The sequence below is a fragment of the Dermacentor albipictus genome, chromosome 1 (assembly GCF_038994185.2).
Source record: "Dermacentor albipictus isolate Rhodes 1998 colony chromosome 1, USDA_Dalb.pri_finalv2, whole genome shotgun sequence".
NCBI classification, from domain to species: domain Eukaryota; kingdom Metazoa; phylum Arthropoda; class Arachnida; order Ixodida; family Ixodidae; genus Dermacentor; species Dermacentor albipictus.
In genome coordinates this window covers 197,436,216-197,458,804 of record NC_091821.1, presented here as the reverse complement: position 1 = coordinate 197,458,804, position 22,589 = coordinate 197,436,216, and the positions used below count along the sequence as shown (strand labels likewise).

Here is a 22,589-nt window from a genome sequence, read left to right as displayed (position 1 = left end):
TATAATTTCAAAAGCCTTCTGAAAGCTTTTAACGTTAATAAAATATGCTTAGAGCCTTATGAAGGCAGTGCAGACACCGCATGATCGTCGCCACATTGGCAGCTCCATTCCTCATTGAAATTTCAGCTGCTTATTAGGCTTTATTAGGGCGCACTTTATTTAATAAATACTATACAGGGACATAGGCACTGTATTTGACATCATTTATGTTTGGTAGCTAGATAATTGAAGTTGGGCACATTGATTGAAGTTGAATTGAAGTTGGGCACATTGCGAGGGACGTTTCCTGCTAAAATGAAACGAGCCAAAGTATCTGTTATATTCAAAGGGGGGGGGGGGGAAGAAACAACATTGGAAACTACCGACCAATATCTATTTTACCTATATTTTCCAAGGGCCTTGAAAAGATAATTTTATGTCGACTACATAGTTTTTTTTTTTTGAAGCACGAAATTATGTCTGAATGCCAGCACGGTTTCACAAAGGGTAAATCGACTGAGTCTGCACTCCTGGTACAAAAAGAAATAATTCTCAAAAACATTGAAGCGGGAAAGTTAACTCTTGGAATCTTCATTGATTACAGCAAAGCATTTGATTCACTTTATCATGACACACTTTTAAGAAAACTAGAAGAATATGGCGTACGAGGTGTCGTTCACTCACTTTTGCAGTCATATCTCGCCGATCGACAGCAGTGCGTAAATATAGATGGTTTACGTCATCATTTCGCCAGTTACTGAGTGGCGTACCCCAGGGAAGCATTTTGGGTCCTTTTTTATTTAATGTATATGTAAATGACTTACCTTCTATTGATACGTGTACAGATTTTGTTCTATAAGCAGACGACACTAGCCTCTTCGTTTCTGCTGATAACGAGTCAGACTTGTTTTTACACGCTAATAATGTTCTGTCCAAAGTGTTCGAATGGTCATTATGCAACAGCCTACAAATCAATATAAAAAATCAAAGGCCGTTGTTTTTGCTGCAAAGAACAGATCTGTGTCATGCATCGATTTAAACATAGGTTCCCACTCGCTTGAAGTAGTACAGGAACACAAAATTTTGGGTGTTGTATTTTCTAGTCACATGATGTGGAACTCGCACATAAACCTTGTTGCAAAGAAATTGTCTGCTGCTTTATCTGTGTTATTTAGATGCCGTCATATGTTCCCACTTCGTGTAATGTTCCAGCTTTATCATTCCCTTTTTCGGTCGCATATAAACTATTGCACCTTAGTATGGGCTACGACTACACAACGAAACATTAACAGGCTGTTGCTGCTCGAAAAGAAAGCTATTTGTTGTATTCACAATGTTCACTATTTGCACCCTACAAAACCATTATTTCAAGAAAGCAGAATAATTAACGTCAAAAATCTTTACGCATACCATCTTCTACACCAATTACAATTTGCAGATAACAAAACCATACAATTCCTAAAAAATGTGTCAGCCCTCGTAGAACGACCCAGCACCCGTGTAACACGAGGATCGGAAAAATGGATAAGGCACCATCGAACAAACTACTTTATGCAAACCCTGACATACAACGTACCCGCGCAATTAAATCAACTGCAGAAATGTGTAAATGGAGATACGGTTCTATCACGCACGCTATTTCGTGATATCTTTGTCTTTGATAAATTTCACCTGACTGTTTAAAATTTGTAAATTAGTTGGTTTTCATACCTATTCACAATGTACACATCACATGCATATTCATTTCATTTCTCTTAAGTTGCACGTGCATGCACATTCTTTACTGTTGTTTAACTTCCTTTGAATTATTGCTTTTAATAATGTTCATTTTTTAAAAGTTTAACAGTATATATTTCCGTGGCGCTAACATTAACCACCCGAATTTCAATGCGCTCTTAATGATTATGTATGTCTAAAGATCTATGCATGCCCAGGGAAGTGGATATGTACCACGTGTTGTACTACTGCAGCTACTTACGAAAGCTTATTGTTTGCACTGCGGATGTGTGCGATGCTGATGTTGCCTGGTGGTGGCCCCCTGGCCTCGTCAAGCTGTATGTTTACAGCTTTCTTGCCAGGGTGGCCTTCAACACTGCACCTTGTACATGTTGTAAATAAACTTGACTTGATTAATAAGTTGCTAGTTGCAACGTCCAATAGTATTGTTTGGGGTGGTAGAGATGCCACAGTAAGAGGCTCCGCATATATTTTGACCATGTGAAGCCCTTTAACACGCCCCAGAAGTTAAGTCCATGCCAGTTAATAAATTCCACCACCATCGAATGCGGCCGCCACAGCAGGGACTGAAACCAACGTCCTTGTGCACAAGTGCAGAACCGTTGTAGGGAGCTGTCATGGAGGCGAGGTAGGCTATTTCCCGTGTTTCAGTGTTATCTGCACACACACATATACTTGAAACATGCATATTGTTCCCTTAGAAAAAATCTTTCCTTACAAAGATGTTGTAACAAGCATCTGAAGCACCCTCGGGCATAATCTTCGTTGGCCCGCAAGGCTCGGTGGCCTGCCAGGCTGGGTAGGCAACATTGGTCACCGCACCCAATAAACACCGACGGGCACAGCTGCTCGGCTATCAGTCATCTTTCGTACCACCACGCTGAGGAGCGTCTTTCTAACGGAGGGTGCCTCGAGCCCTCCCTCGTTCACGAAGCCGAACGGATCGTGACACTGTCGACGAGTACCCACGGATCGTTCCACACCGCCGCGAGCGGCGAAACACCGCCCCCCTTTGCTGACGCCATGCTGCTGTACGGAAGGCTCGAGCCGTTCGAGGGATATGGGTCCGCCTGACCAATTTACGAGGAACAAGTCCACGTGTTCTTCCGGGCAAAAGACACACCCGAGGCCAAACAGCGGGACATTTTCCTGGCCATATGCGGGACCCGCGTCTTCAGTCTCCTGCTCGACCTTCTCAAGCCAGACACGCCGCGTGTTAAGACGCTGGGTGAGCTGCTCGCCATTCTGCGCTCGCATTTCAACCCAGCACCGTCCACACTAATGGAGCGTTTCCACTTCAACAACCGGAACCGCCGGGAAGGAGAGACCCTCGGGCAGTTCGTTGCTGTGCTACGAGGGTTAGCGAGTGCCTTCGTTTTCGGGGACCAGCTAGGCTCGCTGCTCCGGGACCGTTTCGTCTGCGGCATCAACAACCCCGCCAAGCAGACGCGACTCCTGGAGCTTCCCGAACCCTCGCTGGACGACGCCGTGAAGACAGCGCTGGCAATGGAAGCTGCCGCCAAGGACACCGGCGAGATTTCCCGTGCGACTGGCTCACTGTCAGCGGAAGCGGTGGTCAACAAGTTAGCGACAAAGGGCGATACCTGCGGTCGCTGTGGGGGTGCTCATTCCCCCTTCACAGTGCCAGTTCTCTCAAGCACAATGCTTCACGTGCGGGGATAACTGGGCACCTGACACGGGTATGCCGAAGGGGGAGGGCGAACAACGGACCGCAGCAGCAGGCTGGTTCAAGCCCAGGTATTACACAAGCCCGCGGCCAGGGTAGGAGTCGCAAGAGCACGCGGTGGGGGCGTGCGACAGCAGGCTCAAGTTCTTCCGCGACCAGGCTCCACGTCGTGGCCGAGGACCCGCCGATTTTCAACATGCGGCACACAGGCTTTGTTCCGTAGTCTGTGCCGCCGTAGATGTTGACCGTCGATCTGTGGGCACCCCATTTTCGTGGAGCTGTACACAGGGGCCAGCGTGTCGGTCATGACCGGGAAACTGTTCAAGCGTACTTTCCCCGGCGTATCCATCGAGGCTTCGGGCGTGATGCTGTGCAGCTACTCTGGGCAGCTCTCCCAAGCCCAGGGTCAGGCAGAGCTCAGCGTTCGCTTTGGCGACATGGAGGCAACCCTTCCCCTCTGATTTATCAAGGGGTCGTCGCCGACGCTGCTGGGCCGAAACTGGATTCATGCACTGGGCGCTCGTCTGCCAGAGTAGCAGGAAGCCAGCCTGCATGTAGTGAAAGAGGTCCCCAGTCTCCTGACCGAGTTCAAGCCACTGTTCCAGCCAGGGGTGGGCACATTCGCCGGCACAACGGCTGGCATCTATGTACCTGAGGGAGCCCGGCCATGTTTTTTCAAGCCTCGCCCATTGCCGCTCGCCCTGAAGGATGGGGTCACCCAGGAGCTGCAACGGTTACAGCGAGAGGGCATCCTGGTGCCCGTCAAGACATCTGAATGGACCGCTCCCATTTTACCTATCCTCAAGCGAGACGGCAGTGTCAGGATCTGTGGGGATTTCAAGATTACCACGAACCCCGTCGCTACCGTCCTGAAGTACCCGCTGCCCCGGATAGATCTCTGGTCAGCTTTTTCCGGTGGACAGAAGTTTACCAAGTTCGACCTCAGAGATGCTTACCAGCAGCAGGTGCTCCAGGATGCCTCCGGAAGTATGTCACAATATCGACAAGTTTGGCAACGCTTTGCCAGCACACTTCTGATGTATCCATTTCATAGGCCAACTAACTGTACACTTTGTGCTTTTGTGTTATATGGAAAGTAGCATCCTTTACAGTCGGATACAACTTCAGAAGACAGGAGAGGCACCGCCCATATGACCAAAGCGCAGCAGCCGATTGCCTCCACGTCTAAAGAAATAGTCCCTCTCCAACGAGCAGGTATTAGTGCGTCTGGCGGCACGACGTCAGTCTAGAGTGCGTGCCCATTGGTGCAGGTTTGTGATCACCTGCCTTAAACCGCAGATTTCGCAGCCTCCTAAAGTTGTATCCGACTATAGAATCACGTAATGCCTTGCACCAGTTGCATAGACTTCTGCAACTTGATAGCACACAATGATCAGGAGCAGAAATCTATAAAGGCATTCAAGCAAAGCTGGCTGGCCACACTTCCATTATGAGGGGCTGTAAAAAGGTCTCGCCATATATTCCCATGACGTCCTTGAAGAAGAGGTGGTGTTTGGCACTTCTTTAGAATCAAAAACAGATTACAGTGAATGTTGTGTATCACGTCAAAACAAACGGAGCTTGGTTATCTGCACAGCATGTAATGGCAGGTTGTGCTTCACATAGGAAACAAACTGCTCTGTCCAGTACAATTTTGAGGCCGGTATGGCACCTATTATGTCAACAGTGTCAATATACAAATTATACTTTTCAGAGGCCATTGATTTTACCATAATTTTTGTATGACGGTTCTTTCAATCAGTGCTTGTATTAGATGAGCAGGTGCATTTGAAAGCAAAGCTTTGTTTGCAAACCTTCCGACTTACATAATTGTGTGGCAAGGCACTGGCATGTTGTCGAATAGCTTACACTTCCTCGGTCCTGCACCAAAGAAGCCCAATGCTCTCTTTGAAGTTGGAATTGCACAACAAATCAACGGCACACAGAGAAGAGTAACACACAGCAGAGCGTTCTGCTGTGTGTATTTCTCTTTGTGTCCCTTCGAATTGTTTTGCAATTCATTTTCAAGCTTCTATACCAATACACCCAGTCTTCCACCTCACCAATGCTCTAGTTATTAGGCCACAATGACGCACATCTTTGAAATGTCTCAACACAAATTAGCTCTCCAAAAAATCACAAGTGTTAAATTTTGCAGCACAGGTGTATGCACGCGCCATATTCTTTACCACTAAACTCACAGGAATCAAAGGGGCAAGCATTAACCAGCCTTACTGCTGCCATTACCATCATTATCATGACACCGATGGAAAGGCAGTGCCACGTTTCAGTGAAGGGAGTGCCGGAGGGAAAGGTGTGACAGCGAGGCTTACAATAAAAATATTGGTTACAAGACATGTTCAATGCCAAAATATGCCGCATGTCGCTCATCCTACTTTGACACTGCGGCAAGGTTTTACTCGTTTGAGCATATCACGTTTTGTGTAATCATTGCTCTAAAGCTGTACAAAAGGTCTATTTGCTCTGCAATTTTTATTTTTATCATGGTGGGTTAACGACCCACTTTTCATTGGCATCTGCACCACATTTCTCCCGATATTCAACTTTGCCTTGGTGGTTCATGACATCTTCACATACACAGAGTTCTGCAGAGCATTGGATCTGCATTGTTCTACTGCTTAAGAATTAAGAGTCCCATTATGAGACGAAAATATACAATTTATCCATCCAGAATAACGCCCCCCCCCCCCCAAAAAAAAAAAAGAAAATACAATGAACCTCTGGCACATGCATCAACAGTGAAAAGAGCAAACAATCCGAATTGTTTTCTTCATGCAAACCAACACGCTAAGATTCTCAATGCATTTTCATTTCGCCACAAATGCATAGGCACAACCGGCTTGGCGCAACATCCACATCTCGCGCTGCAACAAATTTTGCAATGCCTCGCTGTGTCATAGTGAGGCCGATAGATGACGCATGACCAAAATTCAGCATTATGCATACTAAGTAACTTCACCAATGAAGAACCCCAAGTTCTTTATGAGATTAGAATTCATACGTTACTTCACACAATTTGTGATATCCATTTATCTATTTACACTTAATTAACCTCTTTCGCAAGAAAGTGAGCCATATAGAAGGCACCCTGACAGACAAGCAGAACAATCGGCAAAAAGTCATCAACCAGCGAAAAAGTCCGTATCATAAGCAGCCGCATGTTAGATGTCGCTAATACAAAACTTAAGTCGGTTACAAAGTGACAAATTTGGCAATATGGCGTGTCTAAACATCTTAATCACAGTAACTCTGACATTGAAGGCGCCTTAATTCCTACGTACGTTCCGTCGACACACCCGACTACATTCCTAATGTTCCCAAGTAGGAAGCATTCTTTTATATATGCCCGCTCAGCCGCAGTATTCGGGAAAGCTAGCCACTGCTTACGCACTGCCGCATCGATAAACGCGTCAGACACATCTCTGACACAGTGGCTAACAGCAGTTTGATGGCGTCCAATGATACGCTCGGCGCCGACGCTTCCATGAAAACTCCCAGTCCCGTAGAAACGGAGGGCACAGAGGACTTGCTTTACGACGGTGAGCGAATGAAGCCCGCCACGCTGTCTCCACAGACGAGAGTCTTCGCCTAGCTCGTCACACAGCCAGCGCACTGATGTCTTCGACAGGCGAAAATGACGCTGAAACTCCCCGTCGGTCATGTAGGTGAACGGGTCCAGACGGTCATACTGACGCTTGCTGCCGCTGGATGCAATGACACAGGCTGCTGCCGCCGCCGCCATGTTCCCGAGTTGAACTCGGAGGGGGTTTCGCGATGTACGAGTTTAGCACGAGTTCGCCTGTCAATCACAACCAGAGGTCACGCCCCGCGCGAGGCATGTAACTCTTGTGCGCGCACCCACCACAGTTGGGCCATGGCCAACTTATCTTCCTATCATCGGCAACAGCGACGCGGTGTCGAGCTGAGAGGCATCAACAATCTTGGCCGCCGACATAAAACACGCACAACGCACTGTCATCGGTGATGTACTGGCCGCTATTTTGTAGCGATGCCTTATGCCTTATTCTATGCTATTCTTATCATCCACCACACACGGCCGTCCGATCCCGTTGATAATGTGGGCAGACCGTCGCTCTGACCACTGGCCAAGCGCGAAAAGCGTGAAAAAGCATAGCATCGGAAAAGGCATCGCTACAAAATACCGGCCCTGAGCACCACTATCAAAAACAAAGCGTTGACTGTCGCTGGCTTATGCATACATCTTCTCAGGCTGAGATGGTCCTACAACACGGTTTCATTGGCTGCACTGTGGCGACGTAGCGCACAGTAAATAATAGACAGTTTTAGTAGCACGTACGTAGAGGCTTTGCGTACGTAGAGCTTCTACGTGTAAGAAGTGCGCATGCGTAGAACGTAGCGGTCGCGCGATGGTCTCACGGACGCACGTGAGATTCAGTTCTTTGCGTGCGTTTCTTGCGCACGTAGGCAGCTTCGAGCGGGAGTTTCGCGAGATCACGGACAAGCGATAGCAGGCCGTGCGTGCACAGACCGCTTGCATCGAAGCACGGCGACAGGATTGAATTGGCTACCGCCGTGTTCGCATTTCCCGATAGATAGAGCTACGTGGTCCCTCTTGGCGCGCGTCGCACACGTGTAGCTAAAAGCGTTTCAACTAGCGTGCGCGTAAGGTACGTAGGCTTTTCACATTTGCGTACGTGAAGTCTCTACGTGCGTGTAACTAAAACTGTCTAATTATCGGCACGTCACTGTAGCTGCTTGCAAGGCGTCGATGCGCCGAAGGGGACAACGATGCTGAGGAGTGCGTATCGCAGCAGTCGTTTGAGATGGCTGCTCTGTCATCGGTGATGAATCGGAGCCACAGCGTCGTAAACACGATCAGCGTCCGAGAATCGCTCGCTCTTCTAGACCCAGTGCAATGGCATTTCTTCATCACAAGTACTGTGCTCTCAACAGTTCCAACACGTCTCTCCGTTCGAAATCTGATTTCGTAACTGCACACAAGAGCCCTCACCTTCCAAAATGCGATTGTTGCGGTGTCGTTACGATATCCATCTGCGATCGCTGCTGGCTCCAGCAGAGGTAATCGGCAAACACTTTGTAGCGCACAACACACTCAAATACTGCGTACATTCGCTCAGAGGCACCTTCACTGGGCATGCAAGCGATGACAAGCGATGAATTGTGTCGCTGGGAAGCACGCACTTTTCGCAATGTATCGCAGAGGCTTCGCGCACAGAGCTAAACTGGTACATTTTCACTGAACTGCGTCACTACGGACCCTAAAATAACATACCGCCATTTTGCAGCGACAGCCGTTGTGTCGTTTTTAGTCGGTAACGCGGGGGCCTTAATAGCCTAGTGAAGCGCCTGCGATGAACAGCCGTTCCGCGGCGCTGCGTCTCTATTCCCCTAATAGAGAAAGAGTGCCCATGACCCTCCATGGATCATGATTGGCTTTATTGAGAATAGCACTGCAGCGCCCCTAGGCGACTTATCACCGTATGAACTCCCTCGTGCGTGCAACCCTCTTCAATGTATCGGCTTCTAAGCTTTCGCCTCACTGTCGCCACTCGCGGCAAGAAGTGCAAAATTTAATAATTTGCTCGATCTCCGTTTGTCATCACAAATTTCTAGCATTGAAAACGAAAAACAGATACTTAAAGAAATAAAAATGTTCGTTATTTAATTTGTTGTATTTTAATGTATTCGTTTGAGTGAAAGTGCAGGTGTAAGGATGCGCCGCATGTACCCTGTTCGCACTCGATGGAGGGTAGAAAGATAGTGCCCGAAAGAGGAGGCACGCCCTTGACGCGCCCGGGAAAGGCGTGGCAAGCGGCTCGCGGCAAGTGTGCGGACAGACAGACAGCGGGGCAGTCACGGTATTGCCAAGTTGTGATAATCCGTTGATAACAATACGCGGCGCTGGCGCGTTTCATTGTGCAGCTTTCAGCGCTTGAAACGTGAAAGCAGCGTGCCCCGCAGGGTGCGCTCATGTTGCCATACGCGGCTTTTTGTCTACATAATTTTTTGCCTTTAGCTTTTGCGCGTTCCGCGCTATCTCCGTTCACTAACTGCCGTCGAGCAAACTCGGGTAAAACTCGGGTGAACGAGAAACTCGGCGTATTCTGCATAGCACCCCAGCTAAAGATTTAGGCCCGTATATTCACAAGATTTTACGCTGAATTGTTAGCCACAGCGGCCAACCAGTGGCAAGGAACACTTACGAAAGTAAAGGTCACCACATGTAATGTCAGCTCTTACTGGAGTTAGCATGGTTAAATCTCTCGAAGTCCCCTGTGAAGCGATCGCAGGTAGGCGACCGTCTGCGAACGGGCGAAGTTCCGCTGACAAATTGATATATAGGCAAATAATTGTAGAACGCCGGAATGAATGCCATGTGTAGCCGTTGGCGATGACAGCTATACACCAGCTACATCGCACTTCCCGAAGTAAGCGATACAAACGGCTCTGATACTTTGGCGCACTTTAGCGCGCGTATCCCTGTTTTCCTTTTTTTGTGTCTCTCGTCTGATATCGTTGTGGTAATGTTGCCGACGTGCCGACGCAGTGCGTCAAGCTAGCGCGAGTGGAGCGAGCGTGTGAGCCGGCAGAATAAAGTTAGTTGGTTCTTGTATGGCGTATCTCGACGAGGTAGCATCTCTCCTCCTCCGCCACACAGGCTTTATTTGTTTCATTCTCATTTTCTTTTTTTGAAATTGTAGGTGCCCTTAATTTGCTAGCGGGTGCAATATAATGTAAGGACGCGGCTCGGCTTTTGTTAAGTGGTACTTATCTCAGAGATGAACTAATTGGCAGTTTGTATTCGCGACTCTTTGTTGACACAACACAAAAGTAGTTTACTGCATGTTCCACTTTAATTATTTGGGCAGCTGCCGCACACACAACAAAGGAAGCCTTTTGAAACTCAACTTGAGGGCAGGCAGCACACACTACACAAACCAAATAAGCCACTTTTTCTTTTCGGTTAATGGCTGCGCTGTAGTGTCCCATTGCCTTTGTGTTACGGTAAACCCTTGAGTGAGACTGACAGCGTTGATTCCTCCAACAAAACCTCTGCCTTTGATCGTCCAGAACATTACACAACAAGTTGAAAAAAATTACTTAAGTTTTAAACAGGATGCCTTCAGAGTCTTGCGAGTACATCCGTTGCATTTCAGTGATCCACGGACAATTCAGCAGGCAGGACAGCTATTCGATTCCTTAGATAATTGTGTTCTATGCTTTCTGCATGTTTTTTCTTGTTTATTAAAGGGGTCGTAAAACCAGTTCATTTTGTACAGAAACGTATAATAAATAAATGATTCCATGCCATGGAGAGCGAAATTGTTTTATAAACTTCCAATGCAAAAGTGGTTCGAATACACTTCCAAATGAACGCAAGTACTGCGATTTGAATGCCGCAGTAACATACACTCTGAAAAAAATCCATGCTTACCCGCCGCGGTTGCTCAGTGGCTATGGTGTTAGGCTGCTGAGCACGAGGTCGCGGGATCGAATCCCGGCCACGGCGGCCGCATTTCAATGGAGGCGAAATGCGAAAACACCCGTGTACTTAGATTTAGGTGCACGTTAAAGAACTCTAGGTGGTCGAAATTTCCGAAGTCCTCCACTACGGCGTGCCTCATAATCAGAAAGTGGTTTTGGCACGTAAAATCCCATAATTTAATTTTTAAAATCCATGCTTATCTAAGCGAGCGTTTGTAGCTTTTTTACACGCTTAATCTAACAGGGATATTTCTCCGCACTTACCAATCACACCTGCTAGGAGTGATCAGCAACCCCTCTTCACGCTTAGCAGACATGATAAGGACCCCTGTTCCTACACCTTACTATAGCGGGACCAATCTCCACGCTTAAAGAGGGTTCCCGAGGGGGCAAGGGGGATGGAATGAGGAGCATACCCCATCTCCCCTCGCCCCTTTGCATGCGTTGAAAGCAACGAAGAAGCGCCGGCGCCGGTCGGCTTGGGTGCTTGGGTCGCTTCTCTGAAGCGAACTTTGCTCACCAAGCTATTCGCAGTCTTTTCTCTTAACTTCTGCTTTGACGGCGCAGACTGTGACGAAGCAAGATGCTGTGACAGCGGCAGCATGCCGGCGAAGTAGAAGCTAAATGTGCTGCAGAGAGATTGCGCAAGACGCTCCCACCGGTGACACTGAAACTAATCGACTAAGAAGGGGCTTTGCAATGCTCTGGCCCATTTTAATGACGCCAAGGAATGTAAAACGTAAACAAGCCCCTCCGCATCTCCTTGCACAAAAGGACGAATGCCCTCTCAACCGTGCTTTGCGGCGCCACATGTTCGAAGATAGCAAGCCTTGTGTAGGATAGGGACGTCAGGACAGAATTTCCCGCTATAAAATAATTATGCTATATTGCTCTCTTTCTCTGATTGTTGGCCCAAAATGCCTGATCAAATTCTTTTTCACTGGCCTCTTTCTCTAAAAAAGACGAAGGCAGCGGAAAGAGTATTAGGCACATATTTCTTCCTGGGGTAAATCTTTTATTCGTAATATTAATTCCCAGAAGATATGATACAATGAAACGTTGATGCTTAAAAACAAAACTCAGAGCCAAAGCGTTTTCAGATTGCTGAGAAAGCGTAAGCCTTTATATGAGTTTGATTTAAATGCGCAACGCAGTGAAGAAATTATTTAGTCTTGTTCGCGCCCATCATATTTCTTTGCTTGTTTTTGGTTTTAAGTTGGTTGAACGAAAATTGGCCATATGCCTCCGGATATGTTTCATATTACATACCATAAAGGCACATGACTAGTGCCTTTTCTAGGGATGTCTCCTCACTCATCTCAATGCTTTCCTGCGCACAACAGCCGCAGATGAGGAGCCTTGTTCCCCCCCCAGACAGTGCATGATCTTATTAAGTCACTTGGAGCAATATGAAAACAAATGGCCTTAATACCGAAAGTATAATACTTTAGAGGTGAAAACATGTTTCTTTTAGACTAAATGTGCTAACGAAGGTTGCTTACTTTTTCACTGCTTTAACAGTGACTGCACTTCTCTGACATTTCTCCTACTTACTGTTCTTAAAATGTTGTGGTTTGGAAGTTCTCAGAAGTACGCAATAGGGGAAAGATGGTTAAATTACCGCAGAAATGAGAGCATGCATTGTAAGCCTGGGTCCCAAGCACGTTTATCAAGCGACCTATGAAAGCTCAAAAAATATTGTATTTTCGATAAGATCAGAACGAACTTTTTCAATTTTTGTTCGTGTTCATCAATCCTACATTCAAACTCTTATTCATTTTTAAATGTGATCTGAAAAACAAAAAAAGAAAACAATGTGAAAAACGCATTTAGGTGAGACATATAGCTGTAACTGACTTTATTCCATCATGCTCTTCATAAAAATAAAGCTTAAAAATTTGAACACAACTAGCAACGCTTTCTATAAAGCCTTTTAATTCCTAAGAAAAAATGAGCTAGAAAAACTTAGTTACGCTGAATTCCCAACCCAATGGAGATGCAAATTTTTACAAGAATGAGATTCTACGTGAACTTATCACACGTGAATTCTCACTGCGGGCATAGATGGGCGTGCAGCTGGAAATCAAGAGCTGCAATGGACAGAGTAAATTCATGTTCATTGAACACAATCACACTTCCTCTCTTTAAAGCTCAACATGTAAAATATGAGGAGCTACACTAGATAGATATCTTAATTCAGAGTGCAATTCAGGTTGCAAATTAAGTAGCACGTGGTTACCACCTCGCATGCAGCGCTTCGGAGATGCCGGTTACTGTCAGTCGACGAATACCTGAAAAAATTATGAACTTTCACTTTATAGGCACCGGTATACTATGAGAGGCATACACGGCATATGACATTGATGCGCCATGCACTAACAGAGTTCTAAATTTTGAGAAGCACAGTGCAAAATGCAGAGTGGCAACTCCCAGCTCGCCACCCTTGCCCGTGGACAAATGGCAGCGGGCACAAAGAGATCGGTGAATTGGTAAATATCAAATAAAAACAACAGAAATCGTGGGAATTTCGTACTTCAGCAGAATAAACTGACCAATTCAGAGGAATTCAACAGCAGGGGGTTAAAACTTGTTAAAAAAGCACGTAGCTGACTGCTCTCTATTTCGATCAACGCTGCTGCTCGCGTAAAAGGTTCTCGCTTTCCAATAAATGTACCATAACGGCAAATTTTGTATCGTACATCATACAACCACATACCGGAAATCATGACAACTTGGCAGTCACCCGCTATTTCATAAATGCGAGCCATAACTAATGTTCTTACCTGTTTATTTCAATCGTCCATGAATAGCAGGTGGGGGACCGTAAGATATCCATTATCCACATGGAAATGGTGCTCTAGAGCCACAGGCAGTGGTGGATTCTCTCTCGTATAAGCTCTCGTAAACTCGGCACAGTGCACAATGTGTGCATACACCACTCGTGTTGCACGCCATGAATGTCTGTAGAAGAAAACATGGTGATACACACCATTAGACCGGACGCTCTGTGCTGCAATGAACGAACGTCGCTCGTGGCAGTCCGCCGGAAAATCCACACCCAAAAGGGCCGAGTGCAGTCTTCAAAACATGACGGTCTCCTACAGCCTCCCCAAGAAAAATTTCGCATTCAGCTTAGGGCAGTGAAAAGACGTAGAGCGTCGTTCTCCCTCGCCCACGCACCGCGCAGATCACCTGATATATCAGGGATGCTCTATTCGGATTTTTACAAGCGTGATGGAGAGCGGTCTGCCGGATGTTAAGCGTGTTATTTGCGTTTCTCACGCGTACGCGGCTCATTCACGCTCGCACAAGACAGAACCACGGCAGGCACTCTTGCCCTCACGCTTACATGAGGAAATGCCACGCTTATTTTCGGTCAGGTGGTGCTTGAAACGTCATCCGTGCCTCATTTACATGTGCGTCACGCTTAAACTTGCAATTTAGCGTGAGATTAAGCATGGAATTCTTTAGAGTGTATGTGTCGATATTGCATCCAAAGTTCAGCGCCCGCAAGATGGAAGGCGCTTTGGGAACAGCTGATGGGCTCTGCAAGCAGCGGTTCCGTTATTAAAATTTGCCTGTAGCGCTGCAAAATCAATTGAACTTGCCACTACTGAGGAGTAGCATCGATCGAGTATTTGTTTGCTACAATCAAGCGGACAGCCATGAAGTAGTCTAATTAAGTGAGCAAACACCGTTTTACGTAACTTCGCTGTGTGCGCGCATAGGTTAAACTAGTGCATGATGTTTCCCTCAGGATATACTCTAATTGTCACTGGATGTTCGGTTTGGAGCTTTATTTTCATTATACGCAAACCAATGCCTTCGCCCGGCGGCTGCGTACAGCCAGCGCCAGTGCGGCTAGCGGGCCGCGATAGGCTATTCTGTCCAAATTGGGTCAGTCTGCAGCTGTGATATATATATATATATATATATATATATATATATATATATATATATATATATATATATATATATATATATAAAGCAGGAGAAGGAAAAACATTCGTTTGTTGGGCATTATAATGCATGTTCAGTGCACCGCATGTTACTTTGACGCCGAAAGTATTGGCCTTTCCTGATCTCCCATGACAGACAGGCTAAGTGGACAAAAAATGTTGACCACTCGCGGATGGCGAGTGCCGGAAATTGAGCAGAAACAGATTAGAATCGCTTCACGTTATGGAGCTCAAGGTCACCTACAGATCTTGATTGTATGTAGTATTTTAATGCTATTACAATAAAACACACTTGGCACAGCAGGCCCTCAAAGAAGGTCCTCGCTTGACGGCGAGCGCTAACAATGAGGTCCTCATCCACATGTTGCAAGGTGTGGGTGAGGGTGGGTAATACCAAGGTAGAGTTGAGGCCGAGGAATCGGGATTATTGTCAATTAAAGTACCTTGCACTTGATAGTAAGCATATGAAAAGTTGTATAATAGAGGATTCAATAACTGCGTTGATAATCGAGCACGCGTGCTACCGACAAGCACGGTCCGTGCCTGAAGAATGGTGTTCTTTAAATGTATATTTCAGAACAGTACGAATTCATTTTCTTACAGTACATGTCCCCAATTTAACAATCATGTACCACAACAGACCTTTTTTCTATTTTTTTTTGTCATGAATTAATTCAGCACCACACTCAAATGCTGGTTTCTGAGCCCTGACTCCTCACGAGACATCAGGTACGTGCTTCTTCATAATATGGAATATTTATGTCGCTATTACTCAAGTAACTCTTGATGTCACCAGTGCCTACAGTGTGACTATTTCATTTACAACTTATATAAACCTTAGTGTCATGCATTTTCAGAATCTATTAATATGAATAAAGTCATTTCTGTATACATAATATTTTCTACCACTAGAGCTCTGGAGAATAGCGTGATACTAGGGTGGTATCGTAGATGATGGGTTAACTTTAAACTGCACTTCGATTTTGAGTCAATGCGTGGTGGAGGATAACAGACAGCGATCAATGTCTTCCTGCGGGCCTTACATTTTTTCTTTCGCACGTCAGACATACGGTTGAAACAGAATGATGGGAAGCTTGCCAACGTTTTACCTCTGAGCGTAATTTTTTTCCCATCTCGACACGTCGAATATAGAATAGCAGAGTAGGTGCGTTATCCGTGTTTTGCTATATTAGTTCATCAAAAACACGAAGATGTGGGAGAGTGGCCAGACAAGGCAGTTTATGCATCGTGTTCATTTTGATTGTCCTTGTCAGACTTTACAGATAACCAGTACTTGTCGTTGTTAGCAAACTGAAGGTCGTTTCTGCGAGTCCTTGTGAGAACATCTAAGTGGCGCATAGAAGGGTTTATAACGGCGATGTCCCTCAAGAAAACAAATTTATTCCAGCTGCTGTCCCAATACTTACGCTGATAAAAAGTACACTTTTGTATCACTTCTAATCTTGCCGATTGCTTGTTGTTGCAACAGTGATTCTCCCTAGCAAAGACATGCGTGGACATTGCGTAACGAGAGAGGTGCACTGTTCAAATGTGAATAAGGAACGCCAGTGCGCAGAGCCGGATAGGTGAAACACAACAATCCGTACGCATGGCCTTAGGTATATATTCTAGCTCGCAGTAAAGACTCGTGCAGTGACATATCAGGAAAAACATGCGATTTACACTGTCACCTTTAACACGGACAAAGCGAGGATTTTCTGAAGCAAGTACAGGGCCTCAACTTGCGTAGAAAAGGTAGAGCGATCATTTTCAGCTCAATGCTTCGTATGTTTGTCGGTTGTCACACTAACTGCAAGCTGCTCTGCGAATGTTATGATCAGACTGCGGGTTACTCCATCATATATGGTCGTTGTGAAACTACACAAGCATGTACACTTCTGTCAGTTTTGATGAGTGCATGACCAAAACCATTTGACTACGTATTACCTGAACTGTGTCGTTGTTCTCTGTATGCTTTATGCGTCCTCGCTCTGTTTGTACACATATCCAGAAAATGCGGCAGAGCTTTATCGCAACAGTACTATAATGCGCAACCCGTATTAAATTAGCGACATGGCCAAGTTGATAACCGGCTTCCGCATCTATTAAGCAGCCCTGGCTAAGGAATGAACGCAGTCAGTGGAAAGCCCAAATCTGCATTTACACAGATTCGAAGTGCAAATTCCTGGAAGTCCAATCAAATACTTTTTGTGATCTCTGTCCGCTAATCTGATTTCATTCATGTGCTTTTCACTTCCCTTTTTTTTCACAGTGGAGACCTGGCGTTCATCCTGCTCCTAAGCGAATTGAGCTCCCCCGCTCGCAACAGCAACAACGACTACCATGGCAACAGCAACAACATCAACGACAACAATAATAACAACATATGAAGATTGAAAAAACTTCGGGGATAACCAAGCGTTCTCCTAACTGGGATAATCAACTGCAGCTTGAACGTCCTACTACTGCTGGCTATGTGTGCACAACTTGTTTCGATTCCGTTAGCCACTCGAAACGAACGGCAAACGCAAATAGAGAGAAAGGCGCTCATAACACCATCAGACTGCCATCAAGTGAGAAGCACTAGAATTAAAAGCGAAGCTACATGTAGTTGACCTCTCCTTGAAAGACAGCCGTGCAGCATGGTCATATCATAGGAGCCACTCTGCCATGAATTATAAATAAATAAATAAATAAATAAATAAATAAATAAATAAATAAATAAATAAATAAATAACGCGAGAGGAGCAACGAAAATGCCGTGCCGGAGAGCGACAGAACAACGCCAACTGGCCAGGGCCGCCACGGCCATATGGCGATTGCGAAGCATAGAGGATGAAAAATGGAAGATATACGAACGTTGGCATCTGCCGAAGAGCCAGACGCTCACCGTGGCCGTATGTGGAGGAGTCTTGTCAAAACAAGGAGAAAGAAAAAGTGGTTTCCGAGTGCGTGAGAACGGCACCCTGAAGCGGCGACGTTGCGGCAGAACCATGCAGCGTCGTCAAAGCAAGGGCTCGCGTCGCGAGAACAGGATGCCTTGGCTTGTATTTTATTTCAATTTTGTTACCGGCTTTCTTTCTTTCCGAATGGCTGGCGCCACGGCTCTAGTAACATTCACGAGCGACCCAGTGCAGTGTTCGTTAAATACTTCACGCTTCTGGCTTCGGCCTCTTCAACAGCACGGCAGTTACTCGCACAGTTGGTGTAAGAATCTGGGGCCCAATTCACGAAGCTTTTCTTTCGTTAGTGTTGTTTACTACTGGCTGGACGCCTTCACTAATAATAGGTCAAAGATCAGGCTTGGTTGACGTTTGTCTTCGAAAAATTCTAGCGTAAGATATTTTTTTCTTTTTGTGTGTGTGAGTGTGTGTGTTTGCAGGGATGCGCAGAATCAGCTGTAGTATCGGCGTTGAAGATGCCATTGGAAGCTGGTGCTTGCTCTTCCTTTTATCTTCCGTCCTTCCTCTCATAAATAAAATGTCATTAAAACTTTGTTTGCGCGCCTTGTTTTTTGAGCCTCGTGAGGGGTTTTCTGATAATCGCAAGTTGGTCTTGCATTATAATGTATGAATGCGCTAGAGCTGTGAGAGCGTGTGAGTACCACGCTTTGCATTGCATGATGCATTATGAAGGGAGGAAAATAACGCCTCTGACTTGTAACTGCCAGATTTACGGAGCTCCTACACATATACGTAAGTTCGCGCTGTTTGTAGGCGACGCATGAAAGGCAGAACATGTGGTAGGGAAGAATGCGATAAAGAAATGATAGCGACGGCGCCGCGGGAACTCGGCCGCACTTACGTTGTGGAAGCCAGCCGTGGTGGTAGATGAGTGGCTATGGCGTTGAGCTGCTTAGCGATCGAGGTCGCGGGTTCAATTAGTAAAGGGTGATGAAATGCAAAAAGATTCGTGTACTTAGATTTAGTTGCATGTTAAAGAAGCGTTACAGAAGTCTTCTAACCTGGGACATTTTTCGTCGTCCGTCAGTGAGCACGAGGTCGTGGCTTTGATCCCGATCGCCGCGACTGAATTTCGACGGGGGCGAAATAAAAAATACGTCATGCAACGCTCATTGGGTGCACGTTAAAGAACCCCAGGTTGTCAAAATTAGTTCGCAGCCCACACCGCAGCATGCCTCACGATCAGCTCGAGGTTTTTGCACGTAAAACCCAAAACTTTGGTTTTTGTCTTTCAGCAGCGTCCTGCCTTAGCCTAACTCTACAGTGTATTGAAAGTTTTCAACCTTAATTTTGAGGTTGAAGGCTATCACATTTTCTTCATACCCACTTATCACATTTGTGATGTTTGCGTCCACGCATATAATAGTGCACTCACTTACTCATACACTGAGCGTGTTCCAAAGGAAGGTGTTCCTAAAATACTGGTGCGCATGTTTACATCGTGCCACAATAATGTACGTATTGTAGCAATCCTCGGCGTGACGTAGCACAAGTGCTGATGGTGATTCTTCTACGCTCAAGCTGGCGGTAATGGGACACTCCAAATGTGCAACAAAAGAGCACGAAAAAAACAACTTCATGGAATAAACTTGTATGCAGCCAAAAATTAAACTAAGCCACTGACATTCGCGTTTCAGAGATATAAAGCTGCGTGTGGGTTATTCCATAATTTTTTGTTCTAAAGGAATCAGCAGTAAATCCTGTGCTGCAGGGCATTCCTTCACGTTACGTGATATTGACGTTTCCGTCACCTGATGGTGTCATCCTACATTCCTACATTCACAATGCACTACGTGCGAATTTTAATTAAATCGACTACGCTTTTCACTTCAACAGTATTTGTAAAAAATATATGGGCTGATAAAGGTTTCTTCAGTTCTACTTGAGCGATAAGGTTTAGTTACTGATTTAACATGGAATGTGAGCCCTCATAGCTAAGCGCACGTTAAACTTATCCGTGTCATCATTTTCAAAATTTCTTAAGCCATTTGGACAACAAACTCCCAAAATAAGAAACTTGGAACGCCCAACTCAAAAGTATTCAGCACACAAAGCCAAAGAAGCACTGCTATACTTTCCTAAACACGACTGGACTGTGCGACAACCTTATAAAAAATTCTGGGGTTATAAATGCCAAAACTACGATTTCACTATGAGGCACGCCTTAGTGGGGTACTTCGGATTAATTTGGACCACCTGAGATTGTTTGCCGTGCACCTAAGCCTAAGTACACGAGAGATTTTTTTGTGCATTTCGCCTCCGTCTAAATGGAGTCGCCGGGGCTAGGACCGAACCTGTGATCTCGAGCGCAGCAGAGCAAAGCCACTGCCACTGGCCTATCGTGGCGGGTAAACCCTTTGAATGCCGTGCTAACGTTGTTGCGTGCGCGCGCGTGACTTCTTATAACATTTATTTATTTTTCGGCTCCCCTTTCCCCTCCTGAGATGTAGGGTAGCAAACCAGGTGCAACATGATTAATATCCCTTCCTTCCCTTCTTTCTCTGAGTTTGCCACTCTATGCCACATAGGCCGCACAGAAAACGGGATGTTATTTACTTATCTGTTCAGGAAAACAATCTAAATTTCTGGATACTTTTTCTCTAATATGTATATAAACCGCAAATAGCACGCCACATACTTTAGGCTGCCATGACACGGGAAAACGTTGCCATGTGTAGGGGGTAGTGAAGGTACATACACTCTAACCACGGTAACTTATAATAGAAGCGCGCATTTTCGCAATTCGTGTATACGTATAAACAGAGATTACATCCTTAAGGAATGTGCCGTTTATATAACTACATTTGAGACAATTGCTGATAACTTAAATGTACATTCTAAGCAGGGTAACTTATTATAGATGTGCGTATTTTCACAATTTTGTATACATATAAAGTGAAATTACATTTGCAGAAATCTGCTGTTTACCAGAAGTATAAGATGAATTTTCACATTTCGGTTCTGGCCATGTTACCTTTAGTATCCGTAGTCCTCTTGCCTGCAAATTAAACGTATGAAATAATGTTAGTGTAACCTGCGCACATACAATGACTCACGAGGTTTGTTTAGAGAAATCGAGCTGTTCAATATTCGTAGTTTATTTATTAGCCATTATCCAGAGAACCTCAGCCGTTGAATGGGAGGGCCCAAGAAAGACAGCTTGATATATACTAAACTTACATATTAGAGTCTGCCTCAGTGATTGATGGTTTTGTGAGTGACTGATACGATAAGCACTGATTAAAACAAAAATTTGGGAACCCAGGCACTTAGTACTTGGGGCTATAACCTAAGCACACCTGCCAAATGCTATAAGCTTTTACAGGCATGAATTCTAAATTTTATTATGTACGCCGAATTATTTACGCAGAATGTAACAAAGTCAGTTGAAGAAATACAGCCTTCTCGCTATTTTCAATTTAGGACAACTACTGAATAAAGTACCATATATACTCGTGTAATGGCCGCAGGTTTTTTGCTGAGATTAGGTGGGAAAATCGGAGGTGGGGTCATTCCAAAGAGAAAAAAGAGACATTTTTTGTAAATATTTTCCGTGGTACTTGCCTTTATTGGACTAGAGTACTCGCTTGTACTGCTTCTGTCTATTCTTGATTATTCCAGTAGCGCGTGACCTGCCGGCTGGAATAAATGGTGATGCCCCAGAGACCAGCGACGGCAGCGTCTCGGAGGCAGTCGCTAAATCTCGAACGCTGTGCTTTTGCTACCCGGAGGTGCCGAAAACTCGGCAGGGCTGCCTTCTTTTGCTACCAATTAAAAAAAAAGCTTCAGAATTCGCGCACCACACGACAGGTTATACTGCCAACCTACTTAACAATCAACCTTGCGGCTTATTATTATTATTATTATTATTATTATTATTATTATTATTATTATTATTATTATTATTATTATTATTATTTGCAAAGTTCTGGGTGCGGCTTTTACGCCGGTGTGGCCTTTACAGGAGTACATACGGGTACGCATATGTGCTCCACTGATTTCAAACTTACATAGCCTTAACCAAACACGCGGTATAGCTCCAAAATTTACTGCAGCTGAAATGAAACATCACATTATATAAAATAAGTTCAAGAGGAATTATGGGAACACAAATGGCACACAGTTTATGTCGGAGTCAATCTGTTGCTAGGAACATTACAAACCAAATTGAGCATATAATGTAAATCACGCTATTTTTGGAGCCTTACGACAATTATAAACATGTGATCCAGGAAAGCAATAAACAACACTTCGCAGATTTTCTGTCGGTTAAGCTGGAAGTACACAATATTAGAAAATGTACAGCTTTTGTGCAAACAACGTACACCGGCATTGGGAGCACATTACACCGTTCCCAGTTCAGCCACACACAACTGAAGTTGGAATTTCTTTTGTCAACACTAGCTCGAGAGAGTACAACTGTAAACACTGGTAGTGAGCTAATAAAATCCAAGTTTGACCCGGGAGAGTAACTCACCGATGTCGGATGTCCAGCCTTGAACACTTGCGCGATGGCTGTAACATTAGCTAACGATCTACGGTTCCTCCACGCCACCATGCTTCACTGACACACGGCTGTGCAATGGTCGGATCCGAAATATGGCTCCATTTATTGACATGCGAAGAGCGCCATACACCCCCTTGTTCCTTGCGTGTGTGCACGAAACAAATGCGCAAAACACGAAAAAACAGGCGACATAAAGCGTGAACATATCGCAATTGCACCGCTCCCTAGACTGCGACATGCCGGGACCG

The 22,589-nt window shown here is 45.3% G+C and overlaps 1 long non-coding RNA gene across 1 annotated transcript in view; it reads left to right on the top strand.

The window, feature by feature from the left end:
- Positions 1 to 17,446, top strand: part of LOC139054121 (uncharacterized) — a 51,883-nt gene extending 34,437 nt beyond the window's left edge. The window contains exon 3 of the long non-coding RNA XR_011511033.1: positions 17,144 to 17,446. This is a non-coding gene — a long non-coding RNA (uncharacterized lncRNA). The remainder of the gene's footprint in view (positions 1 to 17,143) is intronic.
- Positions 17,447 to 22,589: the final 5,143 nt, after the last annotated feature.